The sequence below is a fragment of the Lathamus discolor genome, chromosome 7 (assembly GCF_037157495.1).
Source record: "Lathamus discolor isolate bLatDis1 chromosome 7, bLatDis1.hap1, whole genome shotgun sequence".
In the NCBI taxonomy this organism is placed as follows: Eukaryota; Metazoa; Chordata; class Aves; order Psittaciformes; family Psittacidae; genus Lathamus; species Lathamus discolor.
In genome coordinates this window covers 2,466,697-2,481,505 of record NC_088890.1, presented here as the reverse complement: position 1 = coordinate 2,481,505, position 14,809 = coordinate 2,466,697, and the positions used below count along the sequence as shown (strand labels likewise).

Sequence of the window (14,809 nt, the reverse complement as noted above, 5' to 3'; positions counted from 1 at the left end):
TCTTCTCCAGACTGAACCCCCCGGGTCCCTCAGCCGTTCCCCATCATCTCTGAACAGACTGATTTGGACAGACCTTAGTTAACCACAACACTGAATGGAGAGCAGTGGAAGTGGGAATCACAGCCCTGGGTCCAGTGCTGCTGTAAGCAGGTTAAAACAGAAACCTCGGAAAGAAAACCAGCGGCTTCTCCTGAGAGCCAGGGTCAGTCCTCATCATAAACCCATCGGCAGCAGCACCGTCACCACCTCCCGCATGGAGCCGGGGCCAGCCTGTAGGAAGCGGCTGCCCCGCAGCAGGACCGGGCAGCTGGCTCCTGCTGCCATGTTTATCCATCCCTGGGACACTCCTGCAGAGCATATCCTGTTACGTGGCACAGCAGGAAGGAGGAGAGCGGCCCACACATGGTCTTGTCGGATCACAGCTTTGTCAGCAAGAGCTGACAACACCGGGTAGCTGGCACTGCTGCAGCATCCTTGCTCTGCCCTTTCCTTCACAAGCACCTTTCCCGAGTCATGTATAAGCACTGTATCCATCTATGAACCCTTCCCAGAACACCAGCCATCCTGAGCTGGGATCAGCCATTTCTCCCATCCCTGGTATTTCTCTTTGCTTTTCATTGATGTTAGAATGATCCTTTCAAAATACTTTGCTTAAAGATGTAAGCTGAAATAGGGGAGACTGAGCTGAGCTCTTGGGCAGAAGCTCTTCCCTGTGAGGGTGCTGAGGTGCTGGCACAGGGTGCCCAGAGAAGCTGTGGCTGCCCCATCCCTGGCAGTGCTCAAGGCCAGGTTGGACACAGGGGCTTGGAGCAAGCTGCTCCTGTGGCAGGGGTCCCTGCCCGTGGAAATGGATGAGCTTTAAGGTCCCTTCAACACAAACCATTCCATGATTCCAAGCCTTGAAATGACTCCGTCAAAGCCCACTGTCTTATGCATCAGCAGCACCCCAGAGAGCACGAAGTACACACGGCATGCTACCTGCAAGGAACATGACTGTAGCATTCCCAGCAACAGCCTGCAACCTTCCTCTACAGCTCAGTCCTAATGACCCAGTGCAAGACCTGACAGGAGACTTCATTCCCTATAGGATTCTGGCTTCCCAAGGCTGAAGGTCTTGGCTGCTGCTGAACCCGCTCTGGAACAGAGGTTGCAATCTCAGCTCCACATGCTGGCAAGGCAGCAGGTAAAGCCATGACAAGCTATATCTAGTTCTCCAGCACAACTACAGGCAACATCACATAGGAAGGTGTCCACAGCAACCTACAGGCTTCTGTCAAGACTTCTACTAAGCAGGCACTGCCTATTGAGATAGGTTGAAGCCAACAAGCCTGCTCCAAACCTGGAGGCTCTTCCCTCCCCCTCCGTTCTTCTCCCTGTGCCCATGTCTCCCTCCAGCAGGAATATTTAGTGTTTTGACATCAACTTGCACCAAGAGCCGGGAGGCATCTGACAGCATTTCATCAGTGACAGACAGCACATCCTCCTCATCTGGTCCCTATTGCATGAAACACAGCTCTTTACTCAAAGCAGACCACCACAAGCTCAGCATTTAGAGCTTAAGGGCCACATTGGATGGGAACATCAGGATCTTCTGCTGTGCAAGACTTTGGCATCCCCTCACTTCCATGGTTAAGAGCTGTTGACATCATAAAATAAAACCTAGCGCTAAGTTTCAAGATGTTTCTTGTGCTGAGGAGGAGAAGTGCACGGTGTGGGAAGCTTCCAATACAAACAATCATTACCATCATAGAATCATAGAATAGTTCGGGTTGGAAAGGACCTCAAGATCATCTAGTTCCAACCCCCCTGCTATGGGCAGGGACACCTCACACTAAAAATGGCCACACTGCTCCGTATGCGCAGTCTGGGCTGGGGTAGATGCTGTCACACATCAGTATGTCCATCAAGACTCACCGCACTGTGCACAGCAGTGAGACTGAGAGGACTCACATGAGGCTCAGAGTCCTGTGGCAAGCTCAGGAGTGTCACTGAAGCCAACACCATAGAGGAAAAGGTGATGAAGCACCACGCAGAGCATTCGGGGAGCTGGGCAACCAGCAAAGGAAGACAGAGATGACTGGAAAATAGCCCCTGAAGGAGAGGATTTCAGTGGGTTTTCCCTGCACCCCCTCAAGCTCTTTTGGCATTCAAGCAGCACCAAGACATACTAAAATCACTTTAAAAGGTATTACTGCTTCTAACAGTTTCTTTATGGCCAAAACCAACACCGCATTCGCCTCCTTCCTAAGCGTTTGCACTTCATCACGGCACTGACACTTCTCAGATGAACTGGCTTTTCGTTGTGGAGCTATTCCAAGGCACACGGGGTTTGTTAACCGGCAGTTGCTGCACTCAGGTTTATTACTATAGGGCTGCTCATAAGTACCTGGCTTTAAAAAAGGAGGTGCGATACAGTTTTCAAGGGAGGTAAAAACATTAGCAGAGCATGGAAGTTCATAAGTAAGCCGCATTAAGAGTGGTTTGAATACAAGCACCAGCTATCCACTTTTAAGGCCCAGAGTTATTTCAGTGTGGCACTTGTATTCCAGCCAACAGATAAGCTCCAAATACCTTGTTTCCCTATCTAACCTTCTGCATGTTTCTATATGCAAGCAAAACATTGATATGAAACGTCAGATTTGAGGTCTTCTGTAAACAAGTCTAGAAACTGTTGCCCTCACCTGCCTAAAAGCACAAAACTCACTCAGGTTTCATGGTGCCACTCAATAGAGTTCCATGGGTCACGTTGCCAATCTTGCAAAGGCCTTTACTGATGCGTTTCACTTCCACCTGAGAAATGACCACAACTGAGCAAACGGGTACGTTTGCAGTCCAATGGAAAACAGAAATGCAGGAAGAACATGGACTCAAAAGGTTGCATTTGAAACAACAGCAATTGTTTAATGACTTAGCGCCAGAAATACCCCCGACTCCCCCAGAAGTTCTCTCTTCAGGTTCTTTAACCATATGGAAAGCTTTTTGGGTTATGTTTTAGGGGGATGGGGAAGAGCAGGAAGGAGAAGCTGTTTGTTCTGAACTTCAGCTCATCACTGGATTCTGAAAGTGTCAAGATGTTTTGGCATTTCTGGAATATTTTGTTCTGAAAACACTGAAGCAGAACATTCAGACTTTAAATAATGGCCATTCCCAGCAGAAACTATTTGCAAACAACAACAACAACATGAGAACTTCAGGCACAGGGAATGGAAGACCCGAGCGGAGACTTTCCTGTTCCCTGGAAGACTGCCACATCCCCCTCCAAAAGCTCGGCATTGAAGCATCTGAATATGTCCATGTTACACCTTTACAAACCCGAAGCCGAAGGACTTGTAGAATCAAGCTACATGTGACTCCAGTCTGCAGGTTAATTATTAGTGGCATCCAAGCATCTCACAGGACAGGATTCCCAGATAATTACTGCAGCCATGGTGTCATTTGAGATGCCTGTTGAGAAAGATAAATCCCCTCCTGATGAAAGACAAAGCAGGATGGCGTCTCCTCTGGAGTTTCATGCAAATAAAAGCAGAAACCAAACAGTTTTCACATGTCAACTATTTGAAAGCATCTATTCACACTGAAAATGGTGCCATTCCATAGGCAAACACCCCCAGGTTTTGGCCATCCATCATCCCTTCTCTTGGAATACTGCAATTAATGACCAAATCTAACGACCATGAGGTTAGAAAGTCCATAGTTCTCTCTTAGCAGAAACCCCCGGATCAAAGGTCTAAACAGACCAGACCACCATCTGCTACATCCAGCTTACAGAACACCTTATATTCAATTAGGAGTGCATACTGCATTATCCCACCTGCTCATAAGGCCTGGTAACATGTAACTGCACTGAACTCCTCCGCAGAGAGAGGAGCGTTTCACAAAGCTAAGATGATGGTGATGATGAGTTGTGAAGCCTGCTGGGGGTCCTTCTCCCACCTTTAACACCATCCATCGCTAACAAACTGACCTGAGCATACCTCTGGTTTATATCTATAACCAAAGTTCACCACTTCCCAGAATAAGAGAAGGTGACTCAACCTACGTCTGGGTACCTAAGTAAAATACCTGGCACAAATTAAGTGTAATGCTTATTACACAGAATCACAGAACGGTTTGGGTCGGAAGGGACCTTAAAGCTCATCCAGTTCCAACCCCTGCCATGGGCAGGGACACCTTCCACTAGAGCAGGGTGCTCCAAGCCCCTGTGTCCAACCTGGCCTTTTTCACCCCCTAGGAAGTTGATACAGAAGGCATCACCCAACCCATCCACCTGCATCTCACAGACCAGCAAACAAGGTGCTCCCTAGGGAGCACAGGAGCCTGAGCACTTCTTCGTACAGAAATAACCACAGCAGAGGAAGCAGCTCTAACCTTGTGCCCCCATCCTGCCAGCACACCTGAACTTTAGCCTCCAAGGTTTCCCCCATCCCCAGCCATTCTGCTGAGGCTGCCAATAAGGGCGACAATTAGCATCAGTTGTGATGTGCTGACGCATGACCCCACGGAAACTGGCCTGTGCCCAACACTTCTATTTCCACAGGCCATTAAACAGCTGTCAAAGAGGTTTGACCTGCAATTCCTCCCATCCCAGCCCAGGCGGATTCCGAGCTGGTGACAAAATGTGAAAGGCTCTAGGTACCCGCAGTCATGCGGGATAGAATGAGGAACCCTCTAATCCACAGCGTTCAATGGCCAAAAGGGTTTTACAGCCCAAGATAAACACACCTCTCCAGTTTCTGGCCAGCTAAGCCTCAAGGGCAGGCAGTCTTCTCTCCTGCCTTATACTGTGAGGAAGGAACTGGTTGTTCCTCAGGGAGATGTCAGAGATGCTCCGAAACAGATCAGTCACCTTCAAGTCTGGCAGAAATCCCCCCTCTCCACTGCGCGTTTAAATGCGTTCCACCCCTTGAGTATCAGCCTGCCCCGGCAAATCCCTTCTGGTGGCACCAGCATTTTAATATGACACTCATAAACGAAACGAAAACAATCTGCAGCCATTTGGCAGTGATAAAATGCCTTCATTTCATGGGGTTCAGCAGCAATTTTGCCTCCAAGCAGAATTCAAGCAGACACTGAAGGTCTGAAGGTACAGCATCCTAAGTAACAAGCTCTTTTCATCTCCAAGCTCTTTTCCTCTTCCCATTTCCATATCTTTTCTTCCTCCTCCTCCTTCCATCCCCATTCTTCACTATGCATACATATGATATGTATGAAGGAGGATGATGACACCATCCAACATGCAGATTCAGTAAGAACTGCTCTGAAAGCACATTAAGACTGAAATTTGCACCAAAAAAATCACCTCATAACCTCCCCCTTTAAACCACAACGAATTCCGCTCTATTTATTCCCTTTACTTCTCCCTCTCACCACCTCTGCTACACGTAGTAGGTGTTTCCTGTGCGGGTGGATACAGCAGTGGCTGGGACAAAGCTCGGCACTGGGCTTGGACACGAAAACCTATTATGTGGAGTCTTATTTATGTCCTGTAAAATGCCACGTGCAGAGTTACACATGACAGCCCCTGTAAACAAGCTGAGGGCCAGCTGCTTTATGCAACACGGAAAGTTTCTGTTTCTTGGAATAGACAGGTCAGCTTGGAAGGAAGTCAGCCCTCAAGGTCTTTCTTCCTCTTTGGGGCTCATCCGAAACACCACCTACCACAAAGAACGCTGCCCAGGAAGCCAAACCCATCAGTGCGAGGCATAGCCTCCAACTGCAGTGATTTTCCTGGTACCCGAGGTGGGCTCGTGTTGTCAGGCCACTCACTCCTCAACAGAGAGGGTCAGCAGCGGGAGGTTCCTGCTGGAGATGCACCGCTGGGCCCAGCCAGCAGCGGTTATCCCAGGGTTAATCTGTGCCTCTCCTGACAGGCTTGGGAAGCCAAGGACTGAAAACCTGAGAACTGCTCCAGAATTAGCGCCGATGGCCCCACGCCAGCTTCCCAGTGCTGGGTGCCCTGAGCACAGGGAGAGAGGCTCAGAGACGAGTTTTACACTGATGGGCAGGTTCAGCACCAGTGAGGGTGAAGAGGAAGGTGCATTTGCACCTCTGCTCCCCTTCCCAGCTCACCTCTTGCACCAGCTGAGCCTTCTCTTTCTGTTCATCTCCCCTCCTACACCCAGCAGTGCTCTGACTTTCCTCCCCGCCCCAGCTCCCTGCACCTAGCTCAGCTCCAAGCTGCCACTCCGAAGGATGACGCTTCTGAAAGACATCCAGATACTTGAAGCTATTTCTATCCTGCCTGGCATGGAGCGACTCTCTGAGTCAGCTGGCTGTGCGCTGTCAGGTTTCCTCCAGCCAGCGTCCTGCCCCTCCAAAACACCCACCTAATTTTGGAAACACCAGCTTTAACTCGGGTGCTCCTGATGAGAAGCAGAAAAACACACTCAGCTCGATCCCAGCCGCAGAAAACGACCCAGAGAAAGGAAGATGCCTGAATAGGGGAACAAACAATACCACTTACGCTTCATGTAGTTGTTATGGGAGGAAGACAGAAACCTCTTGCCAAACACAGTGTCTTGGCATAATTATTCCTCTCTCCTCCCCCTGCCAAGCTAACGTCCCCCTGAAGCAGGCCATAAGGAAGGAATGGAGCCAGACAGGACTTCTACACATCTTGGCTCGACATGCTGCGAGCGTAAGCTGTCAGGCAGCACTGCAGCAGTAGAAACGTGGGGCTGGATAGTATGGGAATGTTAATAAGGAAGAGATGAACACTCACATCTGTCACAAAGGATCCTTCAGAAGCACTGAAAGAGTAAGAGAGGAAGAAGAAAGGAAAACAAACTAATGGGTTGTTCAGGGCAGTGCTGCCTTGATCCAGAGGGAACAAGATACCCCAGGCCAGAAGCTTCAGCATCACAGTGGTCATCTGAAGGGATCAATAATGCTGAGATCTGCAAAATCAGTTTAACTCCTCTCCTTCTGACTGAGATATAGACAGATATCAATGGAAACAGGTATAAATCAACATGAAGCACTTTTGAAATGCCTACTTTAATACTCCAGGCCCAAAGGCAATCAAGAAAAACCCAACCAAGCCCACACCCCAGCTCATCACTTCCGTGCCACAGGACGAGCTCTACCTTTGTCCTGCCTTATCAGCACTTCTCCAGTTCTCTTCAAGCCTTGGAATGCTGAAGGCTCTGCCCACTCCCAAGCAGTCTGTCCAAGGATTCCATGGCCTTGAAATCCCACAAAAACCTTTCCCCCAGAAACACAAATCTTGCCCTGATAACTGCAAAACATAGTTTGCTCCCTCTCTTCCTGCAGGGATTTCAGCTGGAAGTTTGGGGTCATTTTAGTATCTAAAGTCTCAGTTATCACTAAAGCAATTACATGCAGCAATACTATGGTCTCACATTAACATCCCCTAAAAAGCAATAGAACAGAAACAGCAATGAATTCACACCTGACCATCAGACCACTGCAATGAATTCACACCTGACCATCAGACCACTGCAATGAATTCACACCTGACCATCAGACCACTGCAATGAATTCAAACCATCCCACCACAACACCTCTGATCCTCAGGGATAAAAAAGCTGCTGTGGGGTGCAGTAATAAGAAACAATTTTTAGAGGCCTCGCCATGACCATCAGCAAGACCCCAGTTTCTAGGCAATTAGCCCCTTATTACTAGTGACAGAGTCAGGGCCAGGCTCTGCTCCCTTTGAGACATCTTTCCCTTATAACACACAGCTTGTAGTTGCCTCTTTTATAATGAAGGATGGTTAAAAAACCCATAGCAAACTCCAAACATCACTCACCCTTTACAGCACAGCAGCTCCCATTGCTCAGTGGTGCAGCCACTTCCAAGCCAAGTCCACAAATGACACACTCACTGCCTTGGTAGGACAACCAGAAGCTTCCTTTGGGGACAGCTTTCCAGAGCTGCAGCTCATCAGGTTAACGATGCTACCCAGGTGCTTGCCTCCTGGGCTGATGAGCTGGGCTCCCCTATGGAGACAGCCTGGAGAAGGCTCTGGGGAGATCTTATAACAGTCTTCCAATACCTAAAAGGGCTGACAAGAAAGCCAGGGAGAGACTTCTGACAAGGGCATGGAGTTATAGGAAAAGGGGGAATGGCTTTAATCTGCCAGAGGGGAGACTTAGATGAGCTCTTAGGCAGAAGCTCTTCCCTGTGAGGGTGCTGAGGCACTGGCACAGGTTTAACTGTGATCCCTCATTCACAGCTGAAACCATGTTCTTGGTCTTTTTCTACCTAGTATTAGCACCTGTGTGTTTTTAGCGTGTGACACAGATGTGGTCTGGCATTAAAAGTGGCTCCTCCTTCCTAGTTTTATTAAAGGGGAGCCTGCTGTCTATGACCTAGGGAAATATCCAGGAGGAAATTCAGACCTTATGGTCTAAGCACAGCGCTGGGGATGAAGTATCCCTATCCTCTTCATCGTGTTCTGTTAAGGCATCATTTTACTGTCACTGAGAAAATCAGTTTATGTCTCTGCGCCTTCTCCTCTTGAGAATCATCTTCTCCATACTGGAAATGAAACCACTGCCTTCACCTTCTCCATATTGGAAATGAAGCTATTGCCTTCAGTTACCCATCCCTGCAGGGGGTGGAGGAGGAACCATGTGTGCACGGTGCTTTGTACACCCACGTTCTGAGGAATGATCTGCTGGCACCAAAGTCAGGAGCCATAAGACATTCAACACCCTCCGACCAGGAAATTGGATTCTACTGACATCCCTGGGAATGTTCTCTCTGGCTTGAAGCTGTTCTTATTTAGATATCACCCTAAGTGTGTCTTGTAGCCAGTATTGTTTTGTGGCCAATACTATTGCTATAGCTCTATAAATCTGCAGACACTCTGCAGCAGGAGCTTAGTGCCAAAATAACGCAGAGTTCTGTGCTCTGTCTCCAGTTTGGGAATACACCCTGGAGCAATGCAGCTAGGCAGATATGGCATCCTGAACACCTGAGAAAGCCACTCAGGAACTGGAGGGGGACTTCTGCATCTGTGAAGTGAAATGATTTTTCCTGCTCAGCTGTCACAGCAAAGGAGTGATCAATAAAGAGGAGATACTGCATATGAGTATTCCTAGGATCTGGACCCAGAAGAGGTATAGTTGGCAGTCACTGGGGTGTCTGTGTGTTCTCAGTCTTTCTTCCTTACCCTGCCAAAGCAGCCACCAGTCTTACTTTCCTTTGTAGTACAAAGAGGGCAGCAGCATGCTGGAAGACTGCAGGAAAAGCAGCCCCATTACAGAGGATAAAAGCACAAGGAACATCAATCCAAGCTGATGTGGCCAAAGGGGACTTTGCAGTGCTGTAAGAGCCACCTTCCCCTCTGTGCAACAACCGCAGCAGAGAGCTGGGACCCGGGGGATGCTCTGCCTTGGCCCCCTCCCAGGTTCTCAGCTGGCTGCTCTGCTCCTGCTTGGTGTGAATGAGAGAATCTCTGGCTTCGGATGCTCTCCTGCCTCCTTCCAAAACCCCGCAGTCTGGCAGGAGGGGAGGTGCTTTAGCACGGGGAGCTCAAATTTATTCAGTGCAATGGAGCCTGCTGGGGAGGGCAGCTCTTGTGGAGCAGGTGGCACCGCTGCAGTGACAGGAATACCTGTGATAGCTCCGCAGTGACAATTAGGATAATGCTAAGAACCATCATGCGGCTCCTCCTAGGCTTGTCTGCTCCACGAACCAGCACTGCCACCCACAGCAGTTGGTCCAGCTTGAGTATCACTATCAGGTGTGTTGTGATGGTAGCGACTGTCATAACCCACGACCACCCTGCGCATCATCTGCCAGGTAGGACAGTGTCCGGTATGAATTGTCCACTGGATAGCATCAGTCCTTGGAGCTGCTGCCTGCTTGGGAAGATGGGAAGAGGATGGAGTCACCAGAGCTGTACTGACACCAAGTCACGTGCAGCAGCCATGGGATTCTGCCCTTCGGCTGGCTCTGAACTGACAGCTCAGCTGGAGCAGGCTACTGTCTGCTCCCAGCGCAGGAGGGAACCTGAGGAAAGCTGCCCCACTGCTGAGATGGGGACAGTGGGTTGTTATTATTTATGTTGTGGTACTGCCTAATATGTCCTGGGTGCTTGCCAAAGGCAGAGACAAACACGGGCCCTTGCCCTGGAGAGCTGCGTGTCATTGAAAGAGCCGTCAGTGCATTACCCAGGCTGCGGGCTCCACAGCCCAGCCATCCCTCCCACTCCGAGGGCTGTTGGAGGCTGAGAGGAGCGCTGAGGATCATGCAGACCACCCCAACTCCTGCCACGGACTGGGATTTACTTAATCTTCCCAGAGCGTCGGCTGGGAGCTTAGAAGAGATTCCACAGTGTCCCCTGGGAGTTTGTTCCAATTGCTGTAACTCTTCTTGGAATTATGATCCCCCCCCCCCAATATTTATACTAAACGTTCCCTGCTGCAGCCTCGAGCCATAACAGCATTTGCTGTCATTCTACTAATGAGAGTGTGTGGTGTGTGCTCTCCCTCGGAGCATCCCTTCATGTACAAGAGCAGAGCCAGCCTGTCTCCTTCATGGTACGAACCAGCCCAGGGCTCGCAGCGCTTTCGTGGGTCAGTGCACAGCCCCAGTCGGTTTGCCTGTCTTCAGCTCAGCTTGCACAAATGAACGTTCAACACAGGAATCTCTTTCTCTGCCTTTCTTAATACGTACCACATGGGCAATGCTCTCAGCGCCTCCAGCAGTTGGGCCCTCTTTGCAAACCATCATTTAGGAGCCTTCACAACCATCGATGCAGGGTAGGAATCTTCAGCTGTAATTGAACTCCTTTGTTACAGAAGCAGAGAGAGTAATAAAGTGGGGTTTCATAAGGTGTCTCAGCAAAAGAGTGATCCAGAAGTGCCCTGTGTGGACCTAAAGGCAATGCTGCCTCCGTTCTCTCCTCCCCATTTCTACACACACAGCTTCAGAATCATCCCAGTGTGATGTCCTGCTCGCATAATCCTGGCAAATCAAACTCTTAGACAAAGGCAAATAATCTCTGAGGCACATCCACGTGGTTGTTTGTGAACTGGGGAAAGAGATTTGCTTCCAGCTTCTCCTTTTCTCTTACAGATAACTGGTAAAAGCACGCATGGTGTGGTCTCAGCTCTGAAAACAGATGAATTATTTATCACAAGTCTCCCAGACTGGATGTGGTCCTGAGCAACCTGATCCTGCGGAAGATGTCCCTGCTCATTGCAGGGGGATTGGGCTAGATGAGCTCTGAAGGTCCCTTCCAACCCAAACCAGTCTGTGATGCCATGATTCTATGGCACTCTGTTTAGCCCCAGGACGCAGAGGCTGCGCTCCCTCCCTCATTTACTCTGGGTTAAAGCTGACAGCTACAAAAGCACGCCACGAACTTGCTGCTCCCTGCAGGGTCTGTCGCTCTGAGCCAGCGTTTGGCTGCGCTCAGAGGAAATCGGGGTCTGTTTCAGCACAGGGAGTAAATGAAACACCACGGCCTCAGCAGCTGCTTCCTCCAGCCCCCCGGCCGGCCCCCCGGCTGCAGACCAGAGCAAGCTGCTCCCCCTGTTCTGCTTACGGGGTTGGGGGGCAGCCCTCACACGGGCTATTTAGAGGGCCTATAGGGATGCTGGGGAGGGACTCTTCATCAGGGACTGTAGTGACAGGACAAGGGGTAATGGGTTCAAACTGAAACAGATGAAGTTTAGATTGGATCTAAGGAGGAAATTCTTTCCTGTGAGGGTGGTGAGGCACTGGAATGGGTTGCCCAGGGAGGTTGTGAATGCTCCATCCGTGGTGGTGTTCAAGTCTGGGTTGGACAGAGCCTTGGGTGGGATGGTTTAGTGTGAGGTGTCCCTGCCCATGGCAGGGGGGTTGGAACTGGATGATCTTGAGGTCCTTTCCAACCCGAACTATTCTAGGGTTCTATGATTCTATTCATAGCAGGGAGCAGGACCTCGTGGGGGACCTCAGGTGAAGTTGGTGCCAATCCGAAACATCAAACGAATGGAACACACAAATACTCCATGAGTGGCTTGGCAGAGGTGGAAAATGGGCATGGAGGTGCTCTGATGGCAGCAGAGCATTGGGTATCTCAGGTACTTCCAGACCAAATGAGAGAGCAAGGTTTAAGTGCTCCCCTGTGTTAGGTGACCACTCACTGAGGGCAGTGGGCTCAGAAGCGAGCTTTCACTTCACTGTAATTCCTATTCCTATTCAGTATAATTTAGCTCCTTAGTGGGTTATCTGAGAGCGTGCAAACAAGCTGGAATAGGATGGGAATGAAACCCAGATTCCCTGTGTCCCAGGGCTCTATTTACCAGATTGTCATTCCTCTCGGACACGCTGCGTGTGACTCATATCCACAACGTCAGAAGGGAACCAACACACCCCAGTAAATGGAGGAATGTTTGCAGACCCCTTTGACCTAAAGTTCCTCAGAACCTCAGTCTCCCTAGGAGGGAAGGCAAGGACGGACCCCATGGACAACTGCACAGGAGCAGTGCTCATGCATCAGAGAAAACCCTTTCATGAAGTGACCAAAGAGCATCTCAGAAACAGGTGATTTACCCCAGAACTGCTCTCTTCTGAGAGCCTCAGAACCAATTTAATTCCTGGGCTAACCATGTATTTTCAGGAGAATATAACAGTGTTCTTGGCCGCCCTTTTATTTCTGTGGCAATGCTCATTTTCAGCTTAAATAGGTTTTAACACCCTTGTTCTATGTGCAGACCAACCGTACCCCCTCTCGGCCTCATCTTCTGCATAATAAGAAAAGGTAGTTTTAACATTTTAAATGATAGCCTAAGAGACCACTTCATTTCCATCTGATTTCCTGTTTCTCCTCTGCATTGACAATTATTCCCAGCTTTGTTTTATCACCAGACTTCATTTGGATGCTTTTAAACATGTTATTCATGAAGCTATTAAGATAGGCATCAAGCTTTGCTTTGAAGGATTGTTCTGGTAACTTCCTCTGTCCTTATGCATCATTACCCTTCATCTCCTCCCCTCCTGCCTGCTCCTTTTCCATTTTCTCCCTCCTGTGGTAATTCCCAACTTCTCCAGCTCTGCTGACAATCCACCACCATGACCTTCTACCTTTATTGTTTCATTGAAGTCAGACAGATGTGATCTATCTCATCTCCTTTGTCTAGATCAGTTATCAAGGAAAACCACGAGGTTAACCAGACGTGATTTATCCTTTGCAAACACTGGCCTGTGATCCCATTTTTCCATGTCTTCAGTTATTGTTTCCTTCTGAAATTGTTCTGATAGCCACACTGTGGTTTTACTGATAGGTTTATAATGTTCCAGATTGCTTCCTCCCTCCATCACAAGTACAGATACTACAGTTTCTAGTCTCTAACCATACCCTCCCTCCATCGTAAGTACAGATACTACAGTTTCTAGTCTCTAACCATACAGTACTCTATGGATTAATTAAGATATATCAACCTCACAATTTCATACACCAGCTCTCTTAAAACTCAAGTGAAGATTATTTGTTTCCCCACACAGGTCAGGTAAGCACCCTGTGTTTAACTTCCCATTGTCCACCCTGCATTTTTGCCATGTTCAGTAGCTTTATTACATTACGTACCTATCACAAGGTTGGGTCCTGCCTAGACTCTAAGTTCTAGTGACCCCATCACACCTCATGCACACGTAGATTGTGTCAGGCATCCACTTAATATAGGAGGGGTACACCCATCATTTTCTGCACCTAGTCATGATGTCTGCACATCTTGGACTCACCTCCCCTCCTCAGCTGCCACCCTTGCATTTTCCTCCTCTCTGCCTTTAAAATAAGGGTGAAAAACCTCTTTGTGTCTTTAACAAACTTACTTTGCTGTCTGTGGGCTCAAATCTGCTCACCCAAACCAGCTTATATCAAGGAGAACAGAGGAACTCCAGGGAAACTCATTCTGCTCATCCATTCTGAAAGGAAAGAAACATTCTGGCTGCTGGCAAAGCCTTCCAGAACGCTCTGGACTGTCTATAGGCAGTTCATTTGCAGTTCTATGGGTCAAAACCAGTGACTATTTGATTCCATCTATATGTGTAATAACATCCAGGGAAGGTCCTAAAGGGAGACATACAAAGCTCAATCTCCCTGTTTTAATTCCAACCACAGGATCTTTGAGAACACCCTGTCCCTTTCCCTACTTAGAAGCCTTCTTAGTAAGTGGCCTGTGCTCAGCTCAGATGGGTTTGTTGCCAGATGTCTCTCCAGGCAAGCTGCTTGTTAACCTCATTCTAATAATAAATATGAACCCTGCTTTCACAATACCTTTCAGCATGGGAATTCAAAGGGGTTGAAGTATGCTGAGCATTTTAACAGCAATGAAGAACTAATCTTGTAAATTTTCTTTCAACCTTATAACAGCAAATGAAAATTCACACTGGAAAGAGTATAAACATGATGGGAGAGCTTTGCCTTTCCAATGGATGAGAACCTACGTAATATCTCAGGATAAACTTCATCTTTAATAGCCCTTTCCAAGTGATGCTACTGAGATCCCCTTCAGCCAACAAAGCTGGCTCCTGGAGAGCAGCTTGTATCAACGTGCTCTGGGCAACCACTGAATAGCATGTCTCCACCAAAACAAGGGAACTCATCCCCTTGGACTCTATTATAGTTCCACTACTTTCCTGCTAGGTTTTAGTTACCATACAGTGAATCCATTAGACTGGTGTTTGCTCCTCAGCTATGTCCAAGAGAGAAGGTCAAGAATAGGAGGTCATCTTCTTGCTCACTGTGAGGCTTTTCTCCAGGTAACCATTGCATCAGCACTGCTGCTCTCCTGTAGTGATCTGGCTCTGAGTTCAACATCCTTAAGCAGGGAAGGCTTGGCTTCTTTGG

At 48.7% G+C, this 14,809-nt stretch overlaps 1 protein-coding gene across 2 annotated transcripts in view; it reads right to left on the bottom strand.

Annotated features, from left to right (window-relative positions):
• Window positions 1–7,977, bottom strand: part of SLC6A6 (solute carrier family 6 member 6) — a 163,686-nt gene extending 155,709 nt beyond the window's left edge. The window contains exon 1 of one of the 2 annotated variants that reach the window (XM_065687497.1): window positions 7,772–7,977. The gene's annotated coding sequence lies outside the window, so the exon portion shown is untranslated. Of the gene's footprint in view, window positions 1–5,370; window positions 5,435–7,771 lie in introns of those variants that run through there. The other variant, XM_065687498.1, reaches the window with a different exon arrangement.
• Window positions 7,978–14,809: the final 6,832 nt, after the last annotated feature.